At 43.1% G+C, this 22,489-nt stretch overlaps 1 protein-coding gene across 4 annotated transcripts in view; it reads left to right on the top strand.

Annotated features, from left to right (window-relative positions):
• The window catches only part of DPF3 (double PHD fingers 3), a 275,329-nt gene that overhangs the window by 60,418 nt on the left and 192,422 nt on the right, over positions 1-22,489 (top strand). Inside the window, exon 1 of one of the 4 annotated variants that reach the window (XM_089521812.1) lies at positions 19,639-19,667. The exons of the other annotated variants lie outside the window; for them this stretch is intronic. The gene's annotated coding sequence lies outside the window, so the exon portion shown is untranslated. Of the gene's footprint in view, positions 1-19,638; positions 19,668-22,489 lie in introns of those variants that run through there. 4 annotated transcript variants of the gene reach the window in all.

Below are 22,489 nucleotides of genomic sequence, written 5' to 3'. Positions count from 1 at the left end.
TTTTTTGATCTGTTATGACTGGATTTACAATTGCCAGCTTGTAATCTGGATGTCATATGTACTCTTTTAATTTCTTCAGTGCAAAGTGGGATGTAGTAACTGCAGCTTTGCATACCTTTTCATCTCTTAGTCTTGTCTTCAACTCTTCTCTCACCTGTTTCAGTGAATAGAGCAAACAGTGCCCTATATGGCTGCACGTTCTCCAGGTTGTTACTTGGAGCAATCCCACTGTGAACTATTTATATTCTGAATCACAGAATATCTGCTAAACAGAAAGAATCCCAAGCATTTCCATTTATGTTGAATATGCCAACTAGAGGAAATAAATGTGGGTTGTCTTGAGGTTTTGTAACTTTTTTCTCTCTTGTTATTGTTGTTTTCCAACCAGGTATTTTGCTCTTATTTAATTTTATGGGTGGATAACATAGTTATCAAGTAGTAAGTCTTACTCCCAGAATTCTGTTCTTGAAAAACAATAGTGCAATCAATAAAATTTCTTTCATGTAAATGGGCCAAAGAAATTAACCAAAGTTTGTCTAAGTTTCTGAAATAATTAGTCATAAATCTATTAGTTGTGGCAAAATCTGCATGGATGAGATACTGAAAAAGTCCTGCTCTCCCTTGCAGAGGAAATAGCTATACAAACTTGAATCATGAAGAGGGGATGAACTATGTTCATAGGAGAATAGACACACAATTATTAAATGTTGTAGCAGATCAGTGGTGTTATTTCACCAAACACTTGGGATATCAGATTGGATCAAGCAGTGGTTCCCAAAATTTGGTGTTCCAGATGTTTGGACTTCAGCTCCCAGAATTCCCAACTCTTAGCCAAAACACCAGGTGGACAAAATTTTGGGAACCACAAAATCACAGGATACTTCTGTAATAACCATTTATATTTTCTACTATTTTGTCTTATGGCAAGAGTGATGGCTTTTTGGGAGGAGGGAGTTTAAGCTCAAAAAAGTTTTGCCCACTTATACTCATTATTAACATATTTTGTGAAATCAGGAATTTGTGTAAACATTTGATAACAGTTTTAAAGATTCTATACTCGTGTGTATAAGGCTCGATATAACCTTATACAGTGCAGAAGCACCCTGAAAAGAACAAAGATCAGAGATAGGCGTGAGATCAGGTGCTATCGGTAAATTCTTCTATAGAAACAAGTCCAAGCCCAGCCTAAGGGCTTGTCCAGAGAGATAGAATGTATTAGGATGTGGCAGTGCCTACTGCTGTATTTACCACTACGTTTCAGAATCTAAATAATTTTTTGCCAATGGTGGGACGGTTCATGCCTTTTCTATTCTGTTCTCAATTTGTCACTCAACAGGTGAGCTTTACTTGGTTGTTGTTGTTAAAAACCTATATTAAATGTGACACATTTCAGGGTCATTTGTGGCCATGTTTGTGTTGTGGATTGTGATAAAATATGTGGGTCTGCCCAATTCCCTCACCTCATCCCCACTTGAATCAAAGTCTTATGTTTGCTTGTCTCCTTCGTTTATTGTTATGTGTTTTGTGGCTTAAGTGACATATTGCTTGACTATCTTGTAAGAAAGAGCTCCAGCTGTATAGAATCTGAATATTTACAAGCATTCCTAGAAACAAATTACTGTACATCTTCCATATTACACAAAGGTGAGAGATGTAGAGAGTGATCCTTATATTTCATAGGCAAACATCTCCTTTACCACAGGTGCCTATCTAGGACTAAGGTACTTCAGTGGAATAAAGTTATTATCCAGTAGCTGGTCATTTATCACTCCTGCAGGCCCATATCTGTCCAGTGGATGGGTGGCACTGCCTTTGTAAAGCTGATGAATTATCTCAAATTAGCATCTACCAAGAATACTTTGAGTAGATTGAATACAGGTTGTTGTTGTTAACCGCCTTTGAGTTGACCTTGACTCATGGCAACCCTGTGGATGAGACCTTCCCAAGACACCCTGTATTCCAGTGGCATCTTGCACCAAGGGAGCAGGGCTTGGGGGCAGAGCCAAAATGGCCCGCTCCCAACTCTTTGCCCCATGCGGCCTTACTTCAGAGTAAAGCTGTGCGGGGCAGGGATGGGGGGAACCGGGTCCTCTGAACTCTGAACTTTGTTGCTACTTTATGCCTTTTTCAGACACACCAATTCAGTTTCCACACTTGACCTTTTTTTTTAGGCCAACCTGGAGACTCAAGCCCCTTCCTACTGGCCTTTCAGCAGTGTACCTCAGCCACCTTGGCTGTTAAACCTCAGGGTTTAATAAACTTCTAACTCAGAGCTCTATCCCTATCTAATTCCCTATCTACCTCATAATCCGTGGGCGGAAATAACTAATATTTCCCCCCTGCCATGGACGGATCATTTCCTGGTAGAGGCTACAATCAAGGTCTCTACCCAGATCCCCCCTGGGGGTGGTGGACCTATTAGGATGGTCCACCCTCGAAGGCTGATGGAACCCAAAAGGTTCCAGGAAGCTCTAGAGGGACACATGGTTGGTAGTGACGGCGACTCTGTTGATGCCCTGACTGGTATCTGGAATACTGGTCTCTCTAGGGCTATACACAGTATCGCTCCCAAGCGCCCTCTCAGACCCGCTTCCAAGTGCAAGCCCTGGTATACGGAAGATCTCCGGGCAAGGAAGCGGGAACTGCGACGGCTAGAGTACCGTTGGCGGAAACACCTTTGCTTAGACGACAAGGCTCTCCTAGACCAACTGTTAGAGGACTACGGAGAGGCGATACGAGCAGCAAAGAACTCGTTCTATGGTGCTCGTATTGCGTCCGCGGAGTCGCGTCCAGCAGAGTTGTTCAGGGTGGTCAGGGAGCTAACTCAGCTCCCTCCTGCCCTGAACCAGATCCTTGAACATTCTAAGGCCTGCTGTGACCAATTTAATAACTTCTTCGCGGATAAAACCTCTCGGATAAGCGAAGGTCTTAACGCCGACATTATAGCAGAACCTAGGGTAGAGGCGTCCAGGGCCTCCGTGGACTCCATTAAACTGGATCGGTTTGAGTTGGTAACTACCGATGATGTGGACAAGATCCTCGGAAGTGTTCGGAAGACAACCTGCTCTCTCGATCCCTGCCCCTTGTGGCTAGCGGCCCAGGGGGGACCGGCAGTAACTTCACTGTTACGCCGGGTCATTAATACATCTTTGAGGGAAGGGCAATTTCCATCTGATTTAAAATTGGCCATTGTTAAACCTTTATTAAAAAAGCCCTCCCTCGACCCCCTGGTACATAATAATTATCGGCCAGTCTCGCTGCTGCCATTTTTGGGGAAGGTGATCGAGAGGGCGGTTGCAATCCAGCTTCAGTCGGTCTTGGATGAAACGGATTATCTGGACCCATTTCAAACTGGCTTTCGGGCGGGTTACGGGGTTGAGACGGCCATGGTCGCCTTGGTCGATGATCTCCGTCTGGGCATCGACAGGGGAAGCGTGTCCCTGCTGGTGCTCTTGGACATCTCAGCGGCTTTCGATACCATAGACCATGGTATCCTTCTGGGGCGCCTGGCAGAGGTGGGAATCGGGGGCACTGTGCTCCAGTGGTTCCGGTCCTACCTCTTTGGGAGGTCCCAGATGGTGCAGCTGGGAGACGTGTGCTCCGATGAGCGGGCCCTTAAAACCGGGGTCCCTCAAGGAGCCATTCTGTCTCCCATGCTATTTAACATTTACATGAAACTGCTGGGAGAGATCATCCGGAGACATGGGGCGCGGGGTTATCAGTATGCTGATGACACCCAAATAATCTTCTCTATGTCTCCGACTGATGCAGTGACTGAGGATGGCGTCTCTCCTCTCGTGGCCGGTCTGGAGTCAGTAATGGGCTGGATGAGGGAAAACCGACTCAAGCTGAATCCAGAGAAAACGGAGGTACTTGTGATAGGTTCCCCTGGTCCAGGAATGGCGGTGGTTCCACCTGTCCTGAACGGGGTCACGCTCCCTGTGAAGGACTCCGTGCGCAGTCTGGGGGTGCTTCTTGACTCGTCGCTTCACCTGACTGCTCAGGTGAATGCGACGGTCAAGAACACCTGCTATCAGCTTCGGCTTATTCGCCAGCTGCGCCCATACCTGACCCAGAGGGACCTTGAAACTGTGGTGCATGCTCTGGTAACCTCGAGACTGGACTTCTGCAATGTACTCTACATGGGGCAACCCTTATACCAAACCCGGAAGCTACAAATGGTGCAGCATATGGCAGCCAGGCTGGTCACTGGTACTTCCAGGGCCAGCCATATAACATCGGTGTTAAAAGACCTCCATTGGCTGCCCATTCGCTTCCGGGCACAATATAAGGCGTTGGTGATCACCTATAAAGCCCTAAATGGCTTGGGCCCGGGATACCTGAAGGACCGCCTCTCCCCGTATATTCCGTCCTGCACCCTCAGAACATCTGGGCAGCAATTACTTAGGGTACCGGGGGCTAGGCTCACCTCCACCATGAGGAGGACTTTTTCCATCGCCGCCCCGGCCCTTTGGAACACGCTGCCCACAGAGCTCCGCTCGGCCACCTCCCTGGCCCAATTTAGAAAGGACTTGAAAACCTTTCTATTTCAGTCTGCATTCCCCGAGTAAAGTCCAACCAGACCTCCATTCCTCTTTAAGAGCAAGAGGATCGGCTAACGGGGCTTTTAGTTATTTTTATTTTTATTGTATGTATTTTTATACTAATGTATGTTGTTTATTTGTATTGTTGTTATTTTACTGTGAACCGCCCTGATCTTTGGAAGGAGCGGTATAAAAATAAAATTTTTATTATTTATTATTATTTATAAGCACTCCTCTCTTTCTATTTATACTTGCTCCTGGGAGTAGCTCCCATCTATTCTTGGCTAGGTTTCCATTGGCTGTTGCCAGGCTCCCTCCAATTGGATGTTGTCAATGCTCCAGTCTGCCTTTTCTCCACATCTTGAAACTAAGGACCGGAGCAGATCCAGCTTGATCCTGCTTTTTCCAAAACTGAGTCGAAACCCTGCTGTCCACATGGCCCAAAAATGTCTCTCCAGTAAACTCCCACTGAAATTCTTCAGGACACTTAGTATGTGAAATCCTGAATGGAGATCTTGCAAAGCGTGTTTGCACCTGCATAGGAAGTGCTCTGTGTAGGGTGTGAATATAGGCAGACCTCTGATGCAGAATAAAATTGATTCTGTTCGTTTGGCCACATCCTGTTTCCCTTCTTGACATACATACTCACACTGAAATCTGGAAAATGTTTTCAGTTTGATGAGGCTGATAAATAGGGCTGCCACCTTTTTCAAAAATGGGCAGAAATTTTCCTTTTTATTGCTGAAAGGCATAGACCTCAACCAGAGGTCTATCCCATGAGTGATTCCTAAGCCATATTTCAAGAGAGTGAAGAAACTTTGTACTTATTTTTTATTTCTTTTTAAAGGGAAAAAAAAGGAAAACTAATAAACTGGCTTTGCAGGAACATAGCTGTCTTTTTCTTTGAGGGCTCCTGCGCTTTTAAAAGCAGCAGTTCTCTGAAGCATATGGTAATAATGCCCATAGATAGATGATGATGAACCTGGTTTTGCTTCCCTCATGCTTTGCCAGGGCCATGGAAACTCCTTCTGTCCTCTCTGAGAGAAAATGTTCATCTTATTATCATCCTCTGTTTATGAATTTAAATATTATTCATTCCTAATTAAAGATTCATAATAAAATAAATATAATTGCCCCTCATTTCTTTGCATCTTGTATTCATACCTTTGTGCTGACTGCTCTTTATTATTATCATTTCACTACAGATTATTTAAAATGGATTTTTTCCCACAGGATTTCCCCCCTCTTAGTCAATGTCCATTTGCTTCAAAAACATATGGTTTTTTTAAAATCTTGTTTTGAGGTTTTATCAGAAGTATCTTTTATTTTGCAATCCACCGTGATTAAGGGTCAGTTTTGTTCTGTATCACCATCTTCCTAGCTATCCGTAATGGAAGCAAGTCTCGTTGACTGTATTTGCTTTTACTGTCAAGTAAGTGTGTTGGATGTCAAGCTAGCATTTAATAGTGACAGGAAAAATACTTGGAATCTGGTTCTTGGATTACAAGTGGAGCTTTCTTTCTTGCCATATGATCAGAATTGGACCTTTGTGGCTTCAGTGATTTAAGTTACAGTTCAAAAGAAATGAGCATCTTTAAGTAATGAGTTTCCTGAGAAACTGATATTGAGTTACCTGAAGCTGTTACCTTCTAAAGAAGACATGGACAACTGTAGTCTTAGTGTAGCCTAATATTCAAAGCCTGTTACAGTGATCAGGTTTATAGAGTAAGAGATAAAGGGGAAGAAAGTAGAGGATAGAAGAAATAAAGAAAACTGAAGTAATTGTCTTTAGGTCAGAGCTTGGAAATGTTATTCTGGGACTACAACTCTCAAAATCCCCAGGCACTGGCCATACTGGCGGAGAGAGTCTGGGATTTGTAGTCCAAACTCTTTCAAGTTCGCATCAGTTCATGACAATTTATGGCAAGGTAGTTGTTTTAGGACTGCAGTATTAGTCTCTGCAATCCTCCTATAAAATCTCCATAGATCAGGCTGAATCTTGCATTACGTAGAAACCTGGAAGCTTTAAGGATGTTGATCGGCACCATACTCACAAGTGGCTTGTTTTATAATGTCTTATAAATTCTTCCACAAATGATGGAGGAAACAGTTTCTTTATTCAAGGGCTTTTCTAATCAGCAAGGACACATAACTCCAGATAACACACATGGAGGCTATTGGAACAAAAAGGTTATTCATATTCATTTACTGGCATCCACCAAGGGCTTAAATCTGATGAAAATACAGAAGAAACCTAGGTTGAGCCATGGGTGTTCCTAAAACACTTAAATAAATATGAGGTAAATTGTGAAGTTGAAGGCTTTCATGGCCGGCATCCATAGCTTTTTGTGGTTTTTTTGGGCTATGTGGCCATGTTCTAGAGCATGGCCACATAGCCCAAAAAACCCACAGACACTATTAGGTAAATTGTTTCTTAATTTTAAAAAAATCTTTTCTGTTAGACTGCTGTTAAACTGATCAGCACAGTTTATATGGCGCTGTCCTTAAAGAGGATTTGGAAACTGCACTTGTTTCAAACTGAGGTGGTCAGGTAACTTTCTGGTCCTTGCTGTGTTTATCAGTTTACATCAATCTGCACCTATCACTGTGGCTTGTTGAGGAAGGATAGCTGAAAGACTTCACCTTTTTATATGAAAATGGCCACTATTTAAGGATTCCTTGAGAGAGTCTGTTAGCATTCCCATGTCAAGAGAGTTTATGGAGATTATCACATGCTTCTTTTCACCCAGTCTGGGCATGGGCTAGGCACGGGCTTGAATGGGTGAAAATGGATCTTATTGCATGCCTCCGTGCTCAACTCGGCCGCATTGCATACCCGATCAGGACTCCTGCCGTTCTTTTCAAAGAACGATGCTTTCTTCAAAAAGCCCATGCCCAGTCCGTGCCTGGATCTGGCAAAAAGAGGCATGTGATAATCTCCTAAATTGGTGAGGATACAGGACAGGTCCCATATTCCACAACTTTCCTGATTTGGCAGGGACAGTCCTGATTAATCTTCAGTTGTTCCACTTCCACTTTTAAAATGCATCAATTTCTCTTCAATCTCTTTCTCTCTCTGTCCTCAGCTTGCTGCAATTGCTGCCAACAGTTTAAAGTGCAAAAGGAGTCTGCACTCAATTAACCCAACAGGAAGGAGAAGAGGAGAAGAGTCTTGTATTCCCAGTAGCCTCAGGCAAAAGCACCTTCTGCAGCAGCCTTTCCTAGCTTTGTGTGTTCTTCCCCAGTATTTTTGCCATTTTGATCACATTCTGATGTTGCTTGACCACACATGTTCTGGGTTTTCACGTTGGAGGTTATGAGGTCCTGTTGTGTGACCTGTCACAGAACCTCTGCTGGAAGTTAAATTGGTTCTTCATTTGTTTAGTTTAGATATACCATTAAGATGTTTTTGTTCTGCTTGGAATCTGAAAAACTGAAAGTAATTCCTTTCTCTGATTTTAAGCTGTTTGTTGTATAATGATGTCTAAATAGCATGTTGCCAAGAGGCCTACCTAGGCACAAATATAGCTCATAAATAATTTTATAAATACATAAAATAAATAGTTCTATCGCTGAACTATCTAGTAATTGCAGACTTCTCACATTTACTGTAACCTGGTTTTATTCACTTCTAACTCTGGTTTTCTGCTGATCTTAAACTTTGCATGAGAAGAAATTGTGTGTTGTGCATTAATTCAACAAAATGTGCTAGCACAATACACCATCTAAGAGCTAGTGAACTGTCTTCCTATAACTTCCTACCACTACCGTATTCCTTGAGATGTGTTTGGCCAAGAAGGTCTCTTCAAAGCCGGTCTGTGTTGTTCCTTAATTAGTCTGTCACTCCAGGGAACAAAAAAGTGGGACAGGAATTTAATCTGGCTTTCCTGGATGGCACAACTAAAGCATTTTAGCAGTTGAACAGGCATGTGCTATATGCATTAACCCTGTGGAAATGTACCAGAGTCCTCAGGAGGGTGGTGGGATTCTGAAACAAAGAGCCAGATCCTTTCTCCATTTAAATCAAGGCACATATTTATTGAAGCAAGATAGTAATTTAGCCAGCGTGCCTATCTAGGTTAAACTATTTCTTTTCCTTGCTTCCCCACAACATTTTGTATAAAAATTAGCTGAGTCCAGGGTTTCGCTGTCATTTTGGGTGCTTAAGGCAAGGATATTCTGTTCCTGAAGCTGCCCAGGGTACCAGATTCTGTATCTTTCCTGGAGAATTGTTATAGTTACAACACCTGTGAATTAGGGGCTGCTGAGTTTAATTCAATTTAATTTTTAATGGTGTATTAATTTACACTTGATCATAGTTTCAAAGCAATAAATGTAATCTTTAGATGCTGACTTAATTTATTCAGTACTCAGTGGGTGAATATAAAAACTACAGTGGCTAGCCTCCCATCCCCCAAGCAGTATTCCTGTGCCTATAACAGCTGTGTGATCAGGAAGAACAATACACCTCTGCCCCTATGATGCCACTTAGGTATCCTTCAGAACAAAATTACCAAATGCCAGACAAAATAAAGGATTTGATAGGTCAAGATCTGTGGCTCTTGGCAATTTGGGGACTCAGCCAATGATGAAGCGATTAAATGTAGGTTAAAACGGTGGAATGAGCTCCCAACATGGATCAATGAGGAATCCTTATTTTGATGTCAGATTAAGAAATTCTTCCTTTAGCAGGCATTCATTCCTTGATTTTTATTTCTATCTCTGGAGTTACCATTTAGGTTTATATCACTTTATTAGTTACTGTTAAGAGCTATAACATTGTTAATATAGCATATTTTAATTTATGTGTACCTCACGTCAAGCCTTGGGGAGAGGAATGTAAGAAATAAAATGTATTATTATTATTAACATGCTGATGTTTTAACGTTTTGATACTGTTTCTGCAGCCTTATTTTAACTGTAAAACCCATGACCTTATTAATGTTTAAAAATGTTTGTAAACAGCACCTGTGGGCATTTCCACTTGAGATGGTTTTCTAAATAGTGGACAGTTATGGCAACCCTAGGTGTACCTTACATTGATGAAATAGATGTGCCCCTGGTAGGGTTACCATTTGTCCTGGAAAAGCTGGAAAATCCCAGATTGAAGGGACTAAAAAAAATCTGACTGGCTGAGCCTGTTGAAGCAGTAAATCCTGGATTTCTCCTTCATCACAGACTGATGGGTAGGCTAAAATGTGGCGGTGGTGATGAAACAGGAAACTGTGCAAGAAGACTGGCATTGGCAGTAGCCTCATCCCACCCTACAGGGCTCTGGTTGCTACTACACAAGGGTAGCATTGCTACCTTATTCCTCCATTCCCTCCTGTTTCCCCCAACAGGCCCAGAAGGCAAGAAAGGAAAGGAAGCAAGCAGAGATAGCCTTGTACTGTGGTCAGTGTGTCAGTGGCTAAAAAGTTAGCTTCTTTAGAGTTCCAGCCTCTAGTACAAAGACTTTTTGAATGCATATAGAAACAACAAGATAGTGCGCTGCCATTAGAAGAGAAACTTCTTTGAGTTGTGCCATCTTTGGAACAACTCCTGTTGAAAGTGTTCAAAACACAACAAAAATGTACAAACTGAGGACAATACATTTAAAACAGGAAACGGAAGACTAGAGGTGTGCTCTTGTCAGCAACTACAGTACTACCTTGATTCTCAGTCTTGGAGTTGAGTTAAAAGCTTCTTGCTATCTAAGAGAAATGCCTTTTAAATAAAATATAGTCCAATGGTCTTATTTCTAGCTTCAGTCCCTTTTAAACTCCCCCGCCCAAATGTGCCAGCTTTGCCAAAAATGTTTTAGTGTATTAACAGGTTTAGATGTCTTTAGTCTGGTTGCAAGGCTCAAGCAACCACCAAATGGTGTAGGTTTCATTCCAGCTAGTGGCTCTTTTGACAGCATTGAGTGGCTGAGTTACAAGAGAAGGAAGATGGTGGTTCAGGTGAAATATGAGTTATGCTCCTGCTACTACAAGGGGAAGATGGGTCAGATGTGTGAGCAAAGGCAGGGACTATGTTACAAGATCAATTTGACAAAGTCTGTGGCAAGAGAAATGTGACCTGGCTGGCTAGGGTTCCCAGCATTTACTGCCCTAGGGAGTCACTCATGCAGTTTTTGTGTACTTTATTAATAGTGTATTTGCTGCTGAACATTCATCTTTTTATGTGAAATATATATGCCTTGTCATCTTGGATGCAGCAGATAATGTCACCTGCAATTCACTGCATTACTGCAATTGCTTCTCAGCCCAGATTCAGCTATCTTGTGACCAGTGTAAAAGTTTCCCTTTATAGGCTGCTCTCTGCTCATTTGCACTGGTGCAGCTCAGCTGAGATATGGCGAGTTGCCTAGTTCTGAACACTATCTCTCTATGGAAGTAGAGAGATTCCCAAAGAGCTGAACCGAGTCTGACGGCCTCTTATCTCCCCTGCAGATGTTTGTGCTTTTGTTGTGCTTTCCCGGAGGGCCAAGAGAGAATATAGGAACACGCCAATCCATTCTATCTCTGCTTCCAGAGCTGGGAAGACTGGCATGCTTCAGACTGCATAACTGGCATGTGTGTGCATGTTCATTCAGGTTGCTTATTGATTTACAACAACCCTATAGGGTTCCTTAGTACCGACTGAGCTTCCCTTATTCAAAATACTTGGGTCTCAAAGTATTTTGGATTTTGGGGGATTTGGGTATACCTGTATTTGTCTATATGTACATAATGAGATATCTTGGAGATGGGACCTCAGCCTAAACACAGAAATAATTTATGTTTCATATACACATTAGTTTGGATTTTGGAATTTTGCATAAGGGAGACTCAGCCTGTATATACAAGATGCAACATTGTGATAGTTATGATGAATACAGCATTTGACCTTGTTTGTTGGTTTGGAGCCTTAGTTACATTTAAGAAACCAAGGTATAGTTTCAGCTTAGACCTAATATTCTAACCTTACAGTTTTTATCCAGCCATGTGCTTATCATTCCGGCTTTCTCTTTTATACATTTACACCTAAGGTTTCACTGTTATGTATGTTTATTTGGGTGTAGGCTCTGTTAAATGCCATAGGACTTAATATCGGAGCAAATATGGTTAGGATTGAACCATCAAGTACCTATTTCTGGTAGTGCAATAAGAGTGAAAGTAATGATCATTGACTGGGGTTAAGAGAATAGGCTGAGAGTTTGCACACTCCAAGTGGTGGCACTATTGGGAGAGGGGAGAATCAGAGCATTCTCCCAATAAGAATTGTGCCTCCCAATAATTTTTTCCTTCAGCCCTCAAATTTCTGCAGAAAGTGAGACATTCAAAATTGTTCACATCTCAAGCTCTTAAATTTGCTGTGTTTGCATTCCCTTCTTATTTTTCCTTGCTCATTTCTTTGGATGCTTAAACTGTATTTCTAAATGCTCAGCTGAAGATTTAAATTGCTGCAATGTTAGAATTTTGGAGCAGAACTCTTATTTAGGGGGGCATTGCCCTGATCCCCTCTGCCTGGATGTTCCCTACGTCTAGCTGTTCTCTTTATGTGAATTTTCTGTGCCCACTTCACCTAGGCTGCTGCCACACTGCAGAATTAATGCGGTTTGACATCACTTTAACTGTCATGGCTCCATCCTATGGAATTTTGGGATTTGTAGTTTGTTGTGACACCAGAGCTCTCTGAAGGAGAAGGCTAAATACCTCACAAAACTACAAATCTCAGAATTCCATAGCTTTGAGACATTAAAATGGCATCAAACTACATTAATTCTACAGGTTAGATGCAGCCCAAGTCCGAAATACATCTGACTCAAAACCTAAAAGTAACTAATGCAATTGACTTTCCCAAATAACTAAGGTGTTACCATATGACATAACATTAGAATTGTCAGTCAGTGGTGGATAGGGTTGCCATAAGTCAGGACCTCCAACTGGGAGAAATGTAGGACAAAAATTTCAAATGTAGGACACATTTTTTGTGTCCTACATTTGAAAAGGAGCCTTGCTGAGGGGAGGCTTTCCTTCCCTGCCTGGGCCCCGTTCTCACTGCAGCGGCGGCGGAGCCCAAGCGGGGAAGGAAAGCCTCCTTGAGGGGAGGATTCCTTCCCTGCCTGGGCCCCGTTCTCGCTGCCATGGTGGCGGAACCCAAACAGGGAAGGAATCCTCCCCTGAAGGAGGCTTTCCTTCCCCACCTGGGCCCCGTTCTCGCTGGCAGAGCCCAAGCGGGAAAGGAATCCTCCCCTCAAGGAGGCTTTCCTTCCCCGCCTGGGCCCCGTTCTCACTGGCGGAGCCCAAGCGGGGAAGGAATCCTCCCCTCAGCCCGGGGGTGGGGGAAATCCCGGGGGCGGGGGCAAACCGGGGCGGGACCGTGTAGACCTGCCCCAAACCGGGAAAGTCCCGCCCCCAGGTGGGATATGGCAAGCCTAGTGGTGGATAACTTCTTGTTGAGCTCAAACGTTAACTTTGAAAAGTTCCTTTTAAACTTTTCAAGGATGAGTCTCCATAAATTGGTAAAATAGGTGTTAAGGAAAAAGCAACATGGGATATACAGTCAAAGAAATAAAACATGTATGTGAGAGTCAGGGTGACTCAGCAGAAGCAATTAGAAGCCACACAGGTGTATAAGGTAATGGAATTAACAAGTCCTAAATGCCAAGGACAGAAATGCAAAGTGGATAATTGAACACACCTGAGAATTGTTAAGTGGTCAAGGCTGAGATGATGAAATCATTAATTGTGGGTTGAACCAAGAGAACCAATGAGAGTGGATGTACACGCCCACTGGGTGGAAACAGACAACAGTGGGTGGTATTTTGCAATGACTATAATAATGGCTATGAATCCCAATGTATTTTGTGGGTAGTAGTTGGGTAGTAGTGGATAGTAGTGAGGAGTTGTGTTGGATAGTTTTGGAGCTGTATATAGTAGAATAAAGTAGATCTTTTATATAAGACTACTGAGTTGTCTGGTGTCTTGGGTGAAGATACAAGAGCCAGCTGGATCCTGAAGAAGTGGGAAGACTTCTGTGGAAGCAAGAGTGAGAAGGCTTGGAGAGTTTGTCAGGGTCTTCAGCCTATTCTCTGTAACTCTGCTGCTTTAGAGCAAAGCTTTAACCACTGGCCAAAACTGGTCAGCGCCGGTGCGTAACAAGGTGGTGAGTTCGAGCCAGAGGTGAAGAGCTACAACTCCCATCATCCCTGACAATAGGAACATCATATAGTTCAAGTGCTGGCTCATGTTATTATCTTCTGATCTGTTGTAGATGTTAAGGTGATGACAGGATGGATCACAGAAGAGGATCACAGATTTTTTTAAAGGAAATAACTAAATCATGAGTATTTAGTTCCTTTTGGGATTTGAGAAAGTAAATGGTAACTATTTAAAAAACGATGCCTAATTACTCTAAAGGTACCAGAAACTGTCTATCTAAGAAACTAAGCAGGGTTAACCCTGACTAGTACTTGGATGGGAGACCACCAACAAAAGTAGGTGCTGTAGGCTATCTTTCAGAGGAAAGAAATGGCAAAACCACCTTCAGTATTCATTGGCAAAGAAAACCCTATGAAATTATTTGGGACATCACAAGTTGACAGTTGACTGAAAGGCACATATACACCCTCACAACTATTCTAAAATAATGATAACAATTAGGTTTTCCAGATCTCAGGGTCTGGACCCTCTTCTCCAGTCTGGATGGTGAGGAGGAGGAGGAGGAGGAATCTCAGGGCAAGAGTTCTGTCTCCAAAAGTTTATGTATATATATTTTCCCTATTTGCTTTGTGTGTATGTGTCTTCAAGTTCCACTAGTGTTGTATGTGAAATACAGAGCTAAATCTTGACCATTCACTACAACTAATTGTTGCAGGAGGGGTAAAATTTTTCTATCATTGCTCTGACAGCCTTAACTTGAGTTGACACAGCTGGATTTATAACCTTGTTTTAACTTTGGCACCTGAGGACTAGAGTTTGAACACAATCAGTTTGTGTTAGGCTTCAAATTGGTTTTACTTAACACTGAGTCAAGACAAAGAAAGGAATGATTCCTGTACAAGAGTGGGGAGGAACTATAGGAGGAAGCTGTTGACCTGTTTCTGATGATACTTTAACTGAGGGGTGGAGAAGATTATGTGACCTTGCAGATGTTGTTGAACTGCAGCTCCCAGCAGCCAGTATAAACAATGATAAGGGACAATGAGAACAACAGTCCAACAATGTCTGGAAATCTGTGTGTGCTCCCCATCCTTGCTTTAATTCTAAGTTAATAGTCAACTAGGGCTATGTCTTTACTGGCCCTTAAAATGGCTATTTGAGCTGAGTTGTGCTGCCAAGCAAGCAGCCTTGCATTTAATGTTTGTTTTCTATCTGAAAGTTAAAATTCAGCTATTGTCTGAAATATATATCAACAACTAAAGTGGTGTGTGTGTGTGCGTGTGTGCGTGCGCGTGACAGTGACAAAGAGAAGAAGAGACATATGATTCGGGTTAGTCACAAGTCCATGTAATAGTAGGGAAGAATTATCAACCAGCTTCAGATAAACTATAAATACCAACTGGATAAATAGAAAGGCAATTTAGATAGGATTATTCCTATGATAGGCATGGATCATATACTGTTCTGGTTTGGCAGGGACAGACAGTCCTGATTAATCCTCTGTCATCCCACATGTTCAGTTCCCTTTAAAATGCCCCAGTTTCTCTTTCCTTCTCCAACTTTCTTCCTTTATCTTCAGTTTACTTAAATTGTTGCAATCTGAGTTCAAAGTATAAAAGTAATTCAGTGAGGAGATGAAAGGGTGAAGTCTTGTCCTTTCCAGTAGCCTCAGTCAAAAGCAGACTGCTACAGCCTTTCCTAACTTAGGCCTGGTACAGACGGGCCCTTTGCGGCGTGCCCATGACATGCTAGGGTTGCTCGAGGGCGGGGCGTGCAACCCTGCGCAGCACTATATAGGCAGCTGCAATGTCACCACGCCTTCTCTGGCACTTTGTGGCATCGCAGTAGCGCCACAAAAAGGAGCCGCTTCTGGGTGCACCTTTTTTGCCGCGCAGCAGCGCTGCACAATTTGGTTGCTGCGGTGCTCCTGCAGAGCAAAGAGAGGCGCCGGGGAGGCGCCTCTTTTTGGTGCTCTGTACCACGCCTTATTTGGTTTTCCTCATTACTAACTCTCCTATCTTGACCACACACTGGTGTCACCTGACCACAGTTTTAATTTTTAAAATGTCAGAGTTTATGGGGTCAAGTGGGGAAAACAGAATGTCGATGATGAAGAGGTTTGGACAATGGGGGTTTGGCTAATGCTGGTCCAACTTTAGGGCTGAAGGGCAGGTGTAAACACCATAAATAAATAATAAATAAAAATAAATATACAATTCAGTGAAGGCTGTACTTACAATGTTGGAGACTTAAACTCAGTCTAGAAAAATCTAAAAGGATGTCTGAAGTCCATTGATTTTTAATAGTATTTATGCACCTTTACTTTTCACAGGCTTGCACTCATAATCTGGAAAGGGTCTTAACTCAATACAGAGCACATGGTTTCAGGTTCAATCCTTGGCATCTGCAAGTAGACCTGTTGCCTTCCAGATGTCACAGGACTCCAGCTCTTTCTATCCCTGACCACATGCTGGTTGGGGCTGACAGAAAATGGAAGTCATATGTAAGCCAAAGCTTGGACACCCTGAATGTAGACAATATTAAGCTTAATGGACCAATGCTTCAGCTTAGAATAAGCAGAGCTTGGGCCTATTCCTAGTGACTGTGTCAGATGCAGAATTCTGAGAACCATAGTCCAAAAAAGTAACATTTCCTTAAAAAAAAAAAGAGGAAGAAGAATAATAAGAAGGCAGCTTCAGCTTTGTATGGTCCTACCTGGAATGTCAGTAAGACCTCAAGATGGGTTTTGTGGTAAATAATACAAAGGAATAAGCTTTTGCTGCTCAGAGAATAAGCCATCTGTCCAGCTCTATGTGAAAGAACATTCTTAATCTTGTTATAAACTGCTCCACAAAATTGCTTAATATGTTAAGTGGCAAGGCCCTTGTTTTGAACAGTTCTGCCCTTATTTTATTTTCTGAAAATCCCTCCAATTTGGAGGTATTACTGTCTCATTGAAGTGAGACTGTAGGTTTAGAAGCTGTTTCCAACTGTAGTTAGATGATTTCTGTGTACACACAAATGTAATCCTTTAAATCTCTGGCCCTTTCATTCTGTCCCTCCTGCCTTCTGTTGTCTGCAAGTTTCACAGGCGTCAAGTAAATTTCAGTGTATTAGCCTGACGTTTCCATCCTACACAGGCAGCAATGGAAGCCGGGCTGCGGGATTCCTAAATCCATGCTGTTATGAAAAAATGATGTCCCGAATAGTAGCCAAGAAACGCATGAAAGAAGGAACTGTGTCTTAAATCACCAAGGGAAGGCAGTGAATGGGGACTGGGGGAGAATCCAAGCAAATTTGAACAGAACCTGAACTACCCTTTTTGATGTTTTGCATGAGGCAGTTTTCAGTCTTTGCTTAGACTCCCCTCTCCTTGTTGTTTCTCTCTTCTGGGTCTGTATCCAGTATTCCAGCATTCATGTAATGCCTTGAATTAGCTATCACTCTTCTTGAGATAATTATAGGTTTGTATAATGTACCTATTGTTCTATTCCACAAAGCAGTACTGTCATGTAGATGGTTGGAGCGGGGAGATGAGAGAATCTCTGCATGCCTCCTGCATCCACACTGTTTCGTTAATTAGTATTCTGGTTTTCCCATTCCTTCTTTAGGACTTTCCTCCTCAATAGGCTAGTAACTCTACACCCATTCCTGGCCTGTTCTTTGCTTTTGCCTGTCAGCTCTTGCACAGTGCTGTCACTGCCAATGTTCTAGGCATCCCTTTATCATGGCTTGTGCTAATATAAAACAATAACTCTCCAGGTGAGTACACAGGAAAAATTAGGGAGCAGGATTTTCCTACTGTGTTCCCTACGAACTGCCAAAATTTGGCAATTTGAGCTACTCACAATAAAGCAGTATCTTATTTCCAAGGAGCATAGGCTTGGGCAACTGCCAGTATTCTTTCAGATTCTTTCAGATTTGGTTGTGCAAAGTATATTCATTGTGCAAAGTATAGTCAAGGGTTCCTGTCTCAGCCCAGGATTTCCTCTGCCCCATCCCGGATTCGCCCCTTTTCACTCGCTGCTCCTCACTCCTGGAACCTTCTTCCCCCACAAGCAAGAGCCATCACTTCTTTAACCAGCTTCAAAATGGAGTTGAAAACCATCCTGTTCAGAGAAGCGTTCCCAGGCATTGCATAATTGTCGCTTACTATTTGATGTTCTTGTGGTGCCTGTTTATTGAACCATTTCCTGTATTGCTATGTACTGTATATGTTTTATCCTACTTGAGAGTATGTATTTTCCCTGGAAAATGATTAACCATCCATTATGAAGCCTCGCCCTCCCTCCAGTCCATCTGCCTTGGTCCAGGCCTTGGAGGTAGAGAGGAACTGCTGGACCGCTTACCCTTTCCCTCCACCACTCCCTTCTCCTTCTGTGTCATGTCTTTTTAGATTGTAAGCCCGAGGGCAGGGAATCGTCTAACTAAAAGATTGTATGTACAGCGCTGTGTAAATTTACAGCGCTTCATAAATAAAGGTTAATAATAATAATAATTTGAAACTTTTCCTATTTTGACTATCCATAACAGAAAACACATTCAGTTCAACTAAATGATTATAGGCCTCAGTGTAAACAGCAATCGCCATCAAAACAAAAACACCCAGACCTAGGATGCTTAATAATTAGGATTATTTATTGCTAAAGCACCTGCCCTCCCTGAAAAAATGGTTTTCTTAGTTAGTGTCATTTTACATAAGGGACACCATTTTACTATGCCACTGTATTTAATGGGATTTCAGCATCCATGAATTTTGGTATCCATAGAGGGTCCTGGAATGAAATCCCAACAGATATCAATGTGCATATGTGTATGTATATGTATGTATTATACATATCAGAAGAGGCAAATGACTAAAGCTCTGTCCTTTGTTACTAGGTATACTCTCAGAGCACACATATGGACTTATACATGTTCTGAATATATATGCCTACAAGAGATCTTGTGTTCTTCTCAGATTGGAGTGAAGAACCCCTATCTGAATAGAAAGGGAATTTTCTGATGGGAATTTTTGGGAACACTATGGCAGAGCTTCATAAATGGCAAACTATACTGTATAGGCAAAAGACAAATAACTAGCAAATAGAATACAGTTGCTTCAGAACAGGCTAGTACCAGCTCAAAAGAGTAAATTTGTAAGGATGAGAGAGTGTGGGGCTAAGCAATCTGAAGTGAAGTGGTTAATTAAGAGGCAGAGGATTCAAAATGTTGGCACAGTATAATGCTTCCCTTAACCTGCACACGTATGCATCAAAGAAAGATTTGCAGGGAAAATACTCTTATTTGTGTGTGTGTAGGTTTGACAGAAGTTACATCTCACTGATCCCGTTGGAGCTTTGGGGGGAGAAACTGAATGACCTTTGGGAATATGTGTAAAAATAGTCAATAATGATACAGTGTACATCAGAAGTTCAAAAATCTTGTACCTTATGAAAAGCCCACTTTGTCTGCCATCATTTCTGTAATGATAGCTGATGAATGCGATGTTCCTGTTGATTGATGCTGATGATGAGTGATTTGTAATGTGAGATGGCAGGACTAGCTGAACCGCTAGTTCTACAGCATATCCAGTAAGAATGCATCTTGGCCATGTGGAACTTTTGGAATCCATCTTTTTCATTTACTATTTGTGGAACTGTGTCATGGAAATAAAAGCACTTGAAACAGAAGCACAAGTAGGCATGCTATAAATATCAACGGTCCAAATGTATTTACTTGGTGCAAACATTTCAAGAAAGTCACACTATAGATTATTAACCTTCCTCCCAATTATTTTTCAATAAAATTAAACTTTTTTTGGGGGGGGGGGAGACGTTGATGATATTTGACAACCTTGAGGACTTTAGAATAAGATTTGTTATTTGAATAGGTGTCCATCTACACAAAGACTTGCTCTGATACTTTTACATTTGGAGGTCTTTTTTCAAAATAATTGCCATCTGTTTTCTCTCTGTGCTTTAAAGAAGAAGCCCATAGAGAAATCCCAGTAAATGTAAGTAAAAGTTTAATCTCCCTTACCCAAAATGTTTGGGATGATTTTGGATTTTTTTCAGATTTTTGAATATTGGTATATACATGTTGAGATATTTTGGAGATGGGACCCAAGTCATCAAATTCATTTATGTTTCATATGCATGTTATACACATGGCCTGAACATAATTTTATACACAGTATTTTAAATAGTTTTATGCATAAAATAAAATTTGTGTTCAATTATCAAAAAGCAAAAATGTTACTTTCTCAGCCAGCCATGTGGACAGAGTTGGATTCTGGAGCATTTCAGATTTCAGAATTTCAGATAACGGAAATTCAACCTGTAGTTGGTATTGTTGGAGCCACTCCAGAACATTTTCTCCCTTTGTATTGTGCATATATATATACATACACACACACACACACACACCTCATCTTATTCCTATCTTGACACTTTTATAGAATCATAGAATCATAGAGTTGGAAGAGACCACAAGGCCCATCCAGTCCAACCTCCTGCCATGCAGGAAATCTCAATCAAAGCATCCCCGACAGATGGCCATCCAGCCTCTGTTTAAAGACCTCTAAGGAAGGAGACTCCACCACACTCCGAGGGAGTTTGTTCCACTGTTGAACAGCCCTGACTGTCAGGAAGTTCCTCCTAATGTTGAGATGGAATCTCTTTTCCTGCAGTTTGCATCCATTGTTCCACGTTCTAGTCTTTGGAGCAGTAGAAAACAAGCTTGCTCTCTCCTCAATATGACATCCCTTCAAATATTTAAACAGGGCTATCATATCACCTGTTAACCTTCTCTTCTCCAGGCGAAACATCCCCAGCTTGCTAAGTCGTTCCTCATAGGGCAGTGATGGCGAACCTATGACATGTGTGTCAGTGCTGACACGCGTAGCCATTTGGGGTGACACGCAGCAGCCCCCGGGACAAAACTTTTTTTGGGGGCCTGCCTGCCCCTGCCCGGTTCCCCCCAATTGGGGCCTTTGTCCTGGGCCCAGCCTCCAGGCCGGGCGCACTCATGCGGCCATTACCGCGGCCGCTATCGCGGCTGGCCAGCCACCCACCTCCTCCTCCAGGAGCAGCATCCGGTCTTTCCCCCAGCAGTGGCGGCAGAGAGGAGGAGGAGGAGGACGAGCGCCTGGGGCCTCCTCGCTGCCGCCAGCACCTCTGCGCAGGGGCCGAATGGTTGGCTGGCTTGGACTCCAGCCCACCACCCGGCCCTTGCACAGAGGCGGCGGAGGATGGAGGCCTCTGGAGCTGCTCCTTGGCCTCCTCTCCACCACAGCCAGGGGAAAGGCCGGGTGCTGCTCCTGGAGGCCTCCAGGAGCAGCACCCGGCCTTTCCCCCGGCCCTTTAAGAGCGGCGGAGGCGAGGAAGCCTGGCCCTACCCGCCTCCGCTGCTCTTAAAGGGCTGGGGGCAGCTTGGAGGCCAAGAGGCTTCCAGGCTGCCCCCGGCCCTTCTTCCTCGGCGGCGGGGCTGAGGAGGGCGAGGGCAAGCCTGGTCTTCCTCACCTCCGCCGCTCTTAAAGGGCCGGGGGCAGCTTGGAGGCCAGGAGGCCTGCAGGCTGCACCCGGCTCTTTCGTGGTGGCAGCGAGGAGGACAAAGCCAGGCCTCGTCCTCCTCACCGCCGCCGCCACTGGGAAAGAGCCGGGTGCAGCCTGCAGGCCTTTTGGCCTCCACGAGCAGCACCCGGACTTTCCCGCGGTGGCGGAGGAGGAGGCGGTATGGTGACGGAGCAGGTAAGCAGGAGGGGGAGGGAGGGAGGGAGGGTAGATAGATAGATAGATAGATAGGTGGGTGGGAGGGAGGGAGGGAGGGAGGGAGGGAGGGAGGGGGATTTTGTCTCCAATTGGGGACAATGGGACTTGAGCATACGCGGATTTTGGCATACGCGGAGGGGTCCGGAATGGATCCCCCGTGTATACCGAGGGCCCACTGTATATACAACCCAGCCTTGGTTTTTTATTTTATTTTATTTTATTTTTAAATATATACAACCCAGCCTTGGTATTTTATTTTATTTTATTTTTAAATATATACAACCCAGCCTTGGTATTTTATTATCTAGACACTATACTTCTATTGATGCAGCCTAAAATTGCATTGGTCTTGTTAGCTGCCACATTGCACTGTTCACTCATGTTCAACTTGTGGTCTACTTGGACTCCCAGATCCCTTTCACATGTAGTTTCATTCAGCCAGGTGTCCCCCATCCTATATCTGTGAATTTCATTTTTCCGCCCTAAGTGCAGTACCTTACATTTCTCTATGCTGAATTTCATTTTGTTAGCTTTGGCCCAGCTTTCTAGTCTATTCAGGTCATTTTGAATTTTGATCCTGTCCTCTGGAGTATTAGCTATTCCTCCTAATTTGGTGTCATCTGCAGATTTGCTAAGTATGCCCCCAATTCTGTCATCCAAGTCATTGATAAAGATGTTGAATAACACTGGCCCCAGGACAGAGCCCTGTGGGACCTCTCCAGGATGAAAAGGAGCCTTTGGGTTCGGCCGGTCAACCGATTACAAATCCATGTAACAGTTACCTTGTATAACCCACATTTTACAATCTTGTTTGCAAGAATGACATGGGGAACCCTGTCAAAGCCTTACTGAAATCAAGATATACTATATCCACAGCATTCCTTTCATCTACCAAGCTGGTAATTTTATATTAAAAAAAAAAAGATCAGGTTTGTCTGGCATGACTTCTTTCTCTGAAACCCATGTTGACTTTTTGTGATTGTAGAATTGCCTTCTAGATGTTCACAGACTCTCTGTTTAATGATCTGCTCCAGAATCTTTCCTGGCATAGATGTCAGACTAACTG

This window comes from Sceloporus occidentalis, unplaced genomic scaffold, assembly GCF_023333645.1.
Source record: "Sceloporus occidentalis isolate IW3139 unplaced genomic scaffold, rSceOcc1.0.p SCAF_4, whole genome shotgun sequence".
Classification (NCBI taxonomy): domain Eukaryota; kingdom Metazoa; phylum Chordata; class Lepidosauria; order Squamata; family Phrynosomatidae; genus Sceloporus; species Sceloporus occidentalis.
This window is presented reverse-complemented; position numbering and strand designations above follow the sequence as displayed.